Source organism: Bubalus kerabau, chromosome 7, assembly GCF_029407905.1.
Source record: "Bubalus kerabau isolate K-KA32 ecotype Philippines breed swamp buffalo chromosome 7, PCC_UOA_SB_1v2, whole genome shotgun sequence".
NCBI lineage: Eukaryota > Metazoa > Chordata > Mammalia > Artiodactyla > Bovidae > Bubalus > Bubalus kerabau.
The window spans coordinates 87,176,977-87,185,035 of record NC_073630.1 but is presented as its reverse complement, the minus strand read 5'-3'; the positions used below and the strand labels follow the sequence as shown (position 1 = coordinate 87,185,035).

The 8,059-nt window shown below is 36.9% G+C and overlaps 1 long non-coding RNA gene across 2 annotated transcripts; it reads right to left on the bottom strand.

The window, feature by feature from the left end:
- Positions 1–1,772: 1,772 nt before the first annotated feature.
- On the bottom strand, positions 1,773–6,240 carry LOC129657249 (uncharacterized). Of its 2 annotated transcripts, none has more exons than XR_008716638.1 (4): positions 6,001–6,240; positions 5,292–5,507; positions 3,743–3,870; positions 1,773–2,859 (listed from the first exon to the last, which is right to left on the bottom strand). It is a non-coding gene; the product is annotated as an uncharacterized LOC129657249 (long non-coding RNA). The 2 variants fall into 2 exon arrangements; XR_008716639.1 differs by lacking the exon at positions 6,001–6,240 and adding an exon at positions 5,828–5,968.
- Positions 6,241–8,059: the final 1,819 nt, after the last annotated feature.

Sequence of the window (8,059 nt, the reverse complement as noted above, 5' to 3'; positions counted from 1 at the left end):
CTTAAAAAAGTTTGTATATTTGGCTACATTGGGCTCACATTCCCACATGGTAACTTCTGACCAGAATTGAGTATTAGTTATCCTCTTTCTCTGATTTACCAAAGCTTCCATTACGCATACAATATATGCATTGCCAGTTATGTGTGGTCTGCTTCACCCATTAGTATTTCTGCGACTTCTCTGTTACTTATTAGCAGGGAGTCTTGGAAATTATTTTACTTTTTGTAATTCAGTTAGTATCTCTAATACAATGCCTGGCATGTAGAAAGTATGTTATTTGAAAAGTGGTTTTACTAACCCCACCACTCTAGCTATTGTTACTGTTTGTGTGGTATCACTATTACTATTCTCTACATCCTCCAGATCCTCAATAGAGGAGTGTTACCCTATAATCCTCAATGCTCTCAGTTCCTGAGGGGAGGGGAAACACCAGGTTATTAAATCTTGCTGAGCCAGCAGGGCTATTAGCCTGACCATCTTTGAAGCTGTAGTTAATGCCCTGTGCTGACCTTTAGATGCTTATCCTTACCTTGAAATGGTCACTTAAAACTATAGTGTCTCGTCTTAATTGGTGCAAAGATTATCTTTGATCTTGTGGGGGGCCATATATTGTACCCTGATCCTCCTTCAGGACTGAAGGACTTTTTCTTCAGCTTCTGGGAGTGCTGCTTTCTGATAGATCTCTGCTGGGAATGGTCCTCAGCTAAAGAGAGCTGCCTTGATCAAATAAATGACCCCCCTTCACAGGGGCAACTTATATCCACATCAAGTTCTAGAAAGAGCAAAGGCCTCACTCCCTCTCCCCACTGGGGATGATTTCTAAGGGCCATCTTAGCTTTAGAGCTTCCATGAGGCTTTGGTTGAGAATGTACTGTAACCCAGCCTCTTCCTTTCCTTCCCCTCCAAGTGTTAATATCTAGAGCACTCCCAGCAAATCCTGTCTTGGAGCCTACTCTCCAGGAAACCTGAGCAACTGCAACTGTTTACACTTAGGAGTCCTAATTAAATGTGTGGATTACTCTAGATTTTGCACATTCGGAATGTGCATATAATCTAGAGAGTTGAACAATATTCTGTGGTTGAAATAATTCCATGGTGATTGTAGGAAGAGGACAGAACACTAACATGTATATGAGATGAGTCAAACTAGAGCTATAAATGATGGTTTCTAAGTAAATGAGATTATAAAATAGTATTTTTTACAGAACAAATACATCTATGAAGTAGTTCTGTGTTGAATTTATTCTGGTTTATGTGTTTATAAAATTCTATTATTATAATAACAAAAGAGTAGTAACTTTTAAAACATAAGTTGAACTTTTCATGTGTATATTTGAATCTTTTATTAACACTTACAGGGAATTCTGTCCTGGGTATTTTGCTCCCTGACATTTACACTGAATATGTTTTCCAGAAAATACAGTGATAAAAAGAGATAAAAAAAGCTTGCTCTCTTTCCCTCTTCTTGCTGTATTAGAACACAGTGAAATGTTTTTCACCATATTTAAATCTTTCATTGCCAACTTACTTTATATGAAGAAATTGTTTTTTGCTTGAAAAATTAGAACTTTTAAAATTCAAAATGGAAACTATATGATTTAATAGGATTTTAGTTACTTAATAAAAAAGAGGGTATTAGATACAATAATATCTCTCTTAATAGGAGATAATGAGCAACATGGTAGACTTTGTTAGCAAAATTTCATTAGTGTAGTATTATTAGTTTTGTGAGAAGGGAATACTCCACTTATTTGAATAACACCAAGGTTGTATTTCCTGGAAATCTGGGCTTTATTGCAAATGTCATTATTTGAAATAATTAGCCATACAAAAATGTTGCAAATGGGAATTAAGTTCCAAGAGAACCTCATTTTTATTATATCATAAAATAAAATTTTACTTTCTCATTCGCTGTGGCAATGACCTCACCCTCACTCTCTCTTCAAACCTCAAATTCCATCTCCTCTTCTTTTATTCAGAAAGAAAACTAACCAATCTCTTCTCCAACAAATTTCCAAAACATACCTGGATGTGAACCCACACCTTGACATTCCTCATGTTGGGTTCAACGGCTTCTCTCTGTCATTGTATGTGGGCAATCTCTCTGGCCAGGCACAGCATTTCATCAGCTTCTGCCTACTTAAGGGCTCTGCTCTAGTGGTTATTCTCCCTCTCTCTCCTTAACCAGTTATTCCTCTCCTGAATAATTCTGATAGCATACAAATTTGTGATTATCCTCCCTTGACCCATTGTCCTTCAGCTGTTGCCGTATCTCTTTGAAAGCAAGGCTCAAAGAGTTCTCTACTTGCTTTCTTCATTTTTTCCATTTCCAATTCTCTGTTTAACCCATTCCAACTAGTCTCTACTGAAACTCCACTAAAAATGAATGTAACAGTCAGTTTCCATCTGGTTGTCAGTGATCTATTTTCTGTCCTTGTCCTACTTAAAATATGTTTCTTTTATTGAATACACAGAGCCACACTCTCTGGGTTTTTTTTTTTTTTTTCCTGCAGCTCTGCCAGCCTTTCCTCAATCTCCTCATTGACTATTCATCCTGGTACCAGTCTCTAAATGTGCAATGGCAGAGTTTAGTTTTTGCTCTCTTCTTTCTCCAGACCTTCTTTTAGGTGAGCTCATTCAGTTGTGTGCATGCATTGTTAAGTTGCTTCAGTCATGTTGGACTCTTTTAGACCCTACAGACCATAGACCACCAGACTCCGCTGTCTATAGGATTCTCCAGCCAAGAATATTGGAGTGGGTTGCCATGCTTTCCTCCAGGGGATCTTCCTGACCCAGGGATCAAACCCTGGTCTCATGCGTCTCCTGGAGTGACAGGCAGATTCTTTACCACTGCGAGACCTGGGAAGACCAATTATAATGCATACAGAATTATTAACAGTTGAACAAATTCTGAGTTCTCATTATTTGCATATCAAATTTTTACAAACATATGTGTTCAATTGTTAATATTTCTACTTAAATTATAATGATGATATTTAATGGTTCTATATAGTAGTTCTGTAACTATGTAAAAGTAGACCATCATATTTTTGTAATTAAAATATTTTAATTAAACAGTTTATCTCTTTAAGTTCAATATAATTGTGAAATCTGTGTATTTTTCAAGTACTTCTTTGGGCTGTGCATATTAAATTGTTTTAGTCATGTTTGTCTCTTTGCAACCCCATGGACTGTAGCCTGCCAGGCTCCTCTGTCCATTGGATTTTGCAGACAAGAATACTGGAGTGGGTTGCTATCCTCTCCTCCAGGGGATCTTCCTGACTCAGGAACTTCCCGTGACTCCTGTGGCTTCTGCATTGCAGGTGGATTCTTTATGGCTGAACCACCAGGGAAGCACAAGTACTTCATTAGTAAAATGCAAATATTTTGAAGTTTGCATTTGGAATTGCTTGCATATGTTATATTGATAAAATAAGTAGGCACATTAAAGGTTAAATATTCTGTGTTGAGTTTAGGTATGGAGCTTACCTGTCTTTTGTTCAAACATTTTTGCCTTTGGCTTTTCAAAAACCATTTCTGAAAGAGTTATCCAGTGACAGTAATTTAAAACAAAACAAAAGACAAAGATCCCTCATTCACTATCTCAGATCTTCCTTCTTCCTATGTCTGTGGTTCTTTTCTATGCATTCATTGAAGTGACTTTAAAAAAAATAGTTGTTTGGTTTACCAGCCTCCTCTGGATTTCAGATGTAAAAAACAGTTACGTTTTCTGGACACTTACCTGCAGACAGGAGGAGGTGTGAGGCGTTTCAGTGATGTTCTAATGGTCATGGAGGCAAATGCATATCATTTATCTGGGGATAAATGTCATCATCTTTGTTCTCTAAGATCATATTCACTGTGCAAAATCTTGATTTTTAAAAGGAATGGAGGAGATAGAAAGTAAGGTATTAATTGAACTCCTTTTTTGAGACTTAGTTATGTCTTTATGAAATTTCATGTCACTTGTTCTCCCACTTATAATTATTAGGCACTCAGAAGTGACACTCAGATAACATCCCAAACAGTATTTGCATGGTGATAGCAGAAACAAAAGCCCAACATTTAACTAATAATTGTCTTATTAAAGGTCATATTCTTTGATTGAAATGTACCTGAAATGGACAGTCCAGAGACTCCAGGACTTCAGAGTTTCAAAACTAAAATACTCTTCTAAAAGAAGAATCAGCCACTAGCCCTATGCTGTGCATACTAAGTCACTTCAGTTATGTCTGACTCTTTTTGACCCTATGGACTGTAGGCCACCTGGCTTCTCTGCACATGGGATTCACCAAGTGAGAATATTGGAGTGGGTTGCCATGTCCTGCTCCAGGGGATCTTCCCAACACAGGGATTGAACCTGAGTCTCCTGCATTGCAGGTGGATTCTTTACCGTTGAGCCACCAGGGAAGCCCCACTAGCTCTATGTTAGATACATTTTCTGTTACAGAAGAATGTCTATTTTCTATTCATTCCATATTTTCTTCAAGATTCTCTTTCAGGAACAGAGGCCCCAAACAAAGTTAAATTGTGGTTCATCTGGCTTTTGGACTGTGAAAAAAATCCTCTTTCTGAACTCCGACCTAATTCTGCTATTGCTGCTTATTTTATGGTATTGTTTGAGAGATGTACTGGCTTCCCTGGTGGCTCAGATGGTTAAGATTCTGCCTGCAGTGCAGGAGATCTGGGTTTGATCCTTGGGTTGAGAAGATCCTCTGGAGAAGGGAATGACTACCCCCTCCAGTATTCTGGTCTGGAGAATTCCATGGACAGAGGAGTCTGGCAAGCTATAGTCCATGGGGTCACAAAGAGTCTGACACTACTGAACAACTTTCACTAGCTGTACAAAGTAAAAACTGAAATATCCTCATTGCTGCAAAAAGAGAGAACAAATAGCTCCAGAAAAATATGCATAGGTTTCTTATTTGCAATTGGGCAAATCTAACTGCTTTGAAGGCTGTCAGAATCATGTTACCATTCAGTTGACTAGCTCCAGTGGTGGTTACTGATTGCTCAATTGACCATATAAGGCTAAGGAAAGGTTGATGACACTTTCTGTATCTGATTCTCAGAGCTAAATATGTGTGATCATCTTTTCTTAAGCTGAGATTAAAAAAAAAAATCTAAGCTTCAGGTAGCATCTGCCAGATTGTTTTGTTTATTATGATAATCTTTTAATAACATGGATAAAATCATTGTTTTATTCCCTGTAGTTTTATATTTTACAAAGATTTATTTTATTTTTAGCTGTGCTGGGTCTTTGGTGCTGTGCACAGGTTTTCTCTACTTACAGCAAGCAGGATCTTGCAGTGCGAGAGCTTCTCATTGTGGTGACTTCTGGCGGAACTCAGGCTCCAGGCACATGGGCTTCAGTAGTTGTGAGCCATGGGCTCAGTTGTCTGAGGCAAGTGGAATCTTCCTAGACCATGTTCTCTGCACTGGCAGGCAGATCCTTTACCTATAGACCACTGGCAAGCCTCTCCATCTAGTTTTAAAGTGATAAAATTCTGAGGCATAAAGAAAAAGCATGAAACAAGTCATAGGATGTATAGATTTATCTGCCATCTTTCAGTTGTTTTGGGATGATGTTCAAAAGTTTTCATAAATTATTGCCCCATTTCTCCCTTTGAATTCAGTTGGAAGCTGGTCTAAAAACAATGGTCAACTTATGTGGATAAAAAGGAATTTATGGATCATTTGAGGATATAATACTTCCCCTTTCCCCATTATCTTGTTTATTAGTTGATCCTAATTGATTAATGCTCCTTGAACAATCTCAGGCAATTACCAGGTAGTAATATTTCACAGTTATATATATAGTTCTTACCAGAAGCCTTAGAATTGCAACAATTACTATTTTAATCACAGGATTGTATTGGGAGATAAGAATTCTTGGCTGTATTATTTTCTCCACTAAGCTTACTTAGTGATACCAGGCTAGTCACTTTGGCTCTGTTTTCTTCATTTGTAAACCAGGGATAATGCCACATGCCTACTCACCAAGCATGTGGTGAGGATTAATTAGATAAGTATCAGCAGAGCTCTCTGAACTCCTTAGGACTGAGGTGTTTATTCATCCGAGGTATTATTATCATTATTATCATGCCATTTCACTTGGGTCATAAATAAAACCCATAGCTGTTAAAGATGGAAAAGGTTTTGTTGGCTTGCCAAATCCCACCCCACAACCTCTCTTAAGTAGCAGGGCAAGATGGAGTGAGTCCCTTGACAGACAAGGTATAATGGATTAAACTGATACTTCACTTGATCATAGCCAAAAGGTTTGTGTTAATGAGCTTAATAGTATTTACTGGGTGGGTGTCCAGAACAGCTGTCCCTTTTTTATTGCAGGTGCAAGAGCCAAAGCCAAAGCCAGTCTGGATTTAGAAAATCCAATTACTTCTCAGGATTTGCTCCCTTCCGAGATAGCACTTATCATAATCATTAGTTGATAATAGACACCCTGTTAAGTTGATACTAGCTCCCGGTAACCAGATTCAGGGGTCCATTTTCTTTCTTAAAAAAACTATTTTAACTTTATGTAATAAGGCTTATCAGACATGCATTACATGTAGAGTGAGAGTTTGGCTTTGATTATGATAACACCAAACAACTCATTTCAGATTTTCTTGATTTGATAACACCCCTATAAGAATTGCATTTTAATTGTTTCTGAGCTCACAATGATATTTCTTGATTAATTTTTTTTTTTGTCTGTAGGAGCAAAAAGGGAATTCAGAGGACATCCTAATTAAAAATGAAAATGGATCATCACACACGTAGCTTATTATGAGATGTAAAACCCCATGAAAAATGAATATAATCTTTCTCAAGCAGTGTAAGCTGTGCGTGTATTTTAATAATCCAGAACACCTGGATATTTCACAGCCAAATAGAAAGCAGAGATGTAAGGTGAAAGTGACCTTGTAATAAGGAAGAATTCACGTATGGAAGGAGGATGCCTGAATGAGCAGACTAACTGGTGACTGAAATTAGAAAACCCTTCCAATCAGTGCAAGGTAAAAAAAGCATATATTGGCAGCATGACTGAAATGACATTGATGGCCAGTAGCTCTTAGAATGCTCACACACAGAGGCAAGCTGATTAAGGCAACTCTTTTAAATAATTTATTTCCTAATTGTTTATTTTTTGCAGGGAACAAAGCAGGAAGAGAAAGTTTATTGCTTTGGGAATGTGCAAATACCATTTTATGCCCTGTTTTAGCTAATTTACATTTTCTGTCATTAGCCACTTTCTTTTCTTCTCTAGGTGACATAGCCTTGCTTTAGTGAATTTGCCTGACTAGGCAAACATTTTATCCATAAAAATACATTAGTGTTCCTAGTTAAAAACCTCCTTGCCCATTTGTTATATTTTGCTAATTGACTTAGCTTATTGTAATTTTCACAAGGCATTTTCAGTACATTATTATTTCATTGTACATATTCAGTACATTAGAAGACTTTCCATATCTAAATCTTGGTGTTCCAAAACTTTATATTTAAAATAATACCATTTTCCTAGGCAGTCTGACTCTTGAATTTCCTTTTTTCTTTTCCTTCTCCTTGCCTTGACCTCTAACTCTGTAATTTCCATGGTTATGGAGATTGTATATCCCAGGCTTTCAAGAGCTGTCCCAATTTTTCCTAGCAGTTTCATGAGTCACTGAAATGTCCTAAGCATCCAAATAACATTTGCTGTACTTCCTGTGCCATCACAAAGCTGTACAAAATTCATGAATCAAGTGTATACTGATTTGGTTTACAAGCAAAATGTAGTCTGCCTGAGTAAGGCATGAATTTGAAAACTTAAGAAAATTCACCTACTTGTAGGTTGTGAATGTCTTACTTCAGCCAGTGAGTATGTTTTTAGCAATATAAAATAAATTTTATATTCTGTAATAAACTATAATGGAAAATAACATAAAAAAGAATGTATATAACTGAATCACTTTGCTATACAGCAGAAATTAACACAGCATTGTAAATCAACTGCACTTCAATTTAAAAAAAAAATTGAAAAACGCTAATAAAAGAATAAGTTTTGTATATAACTATC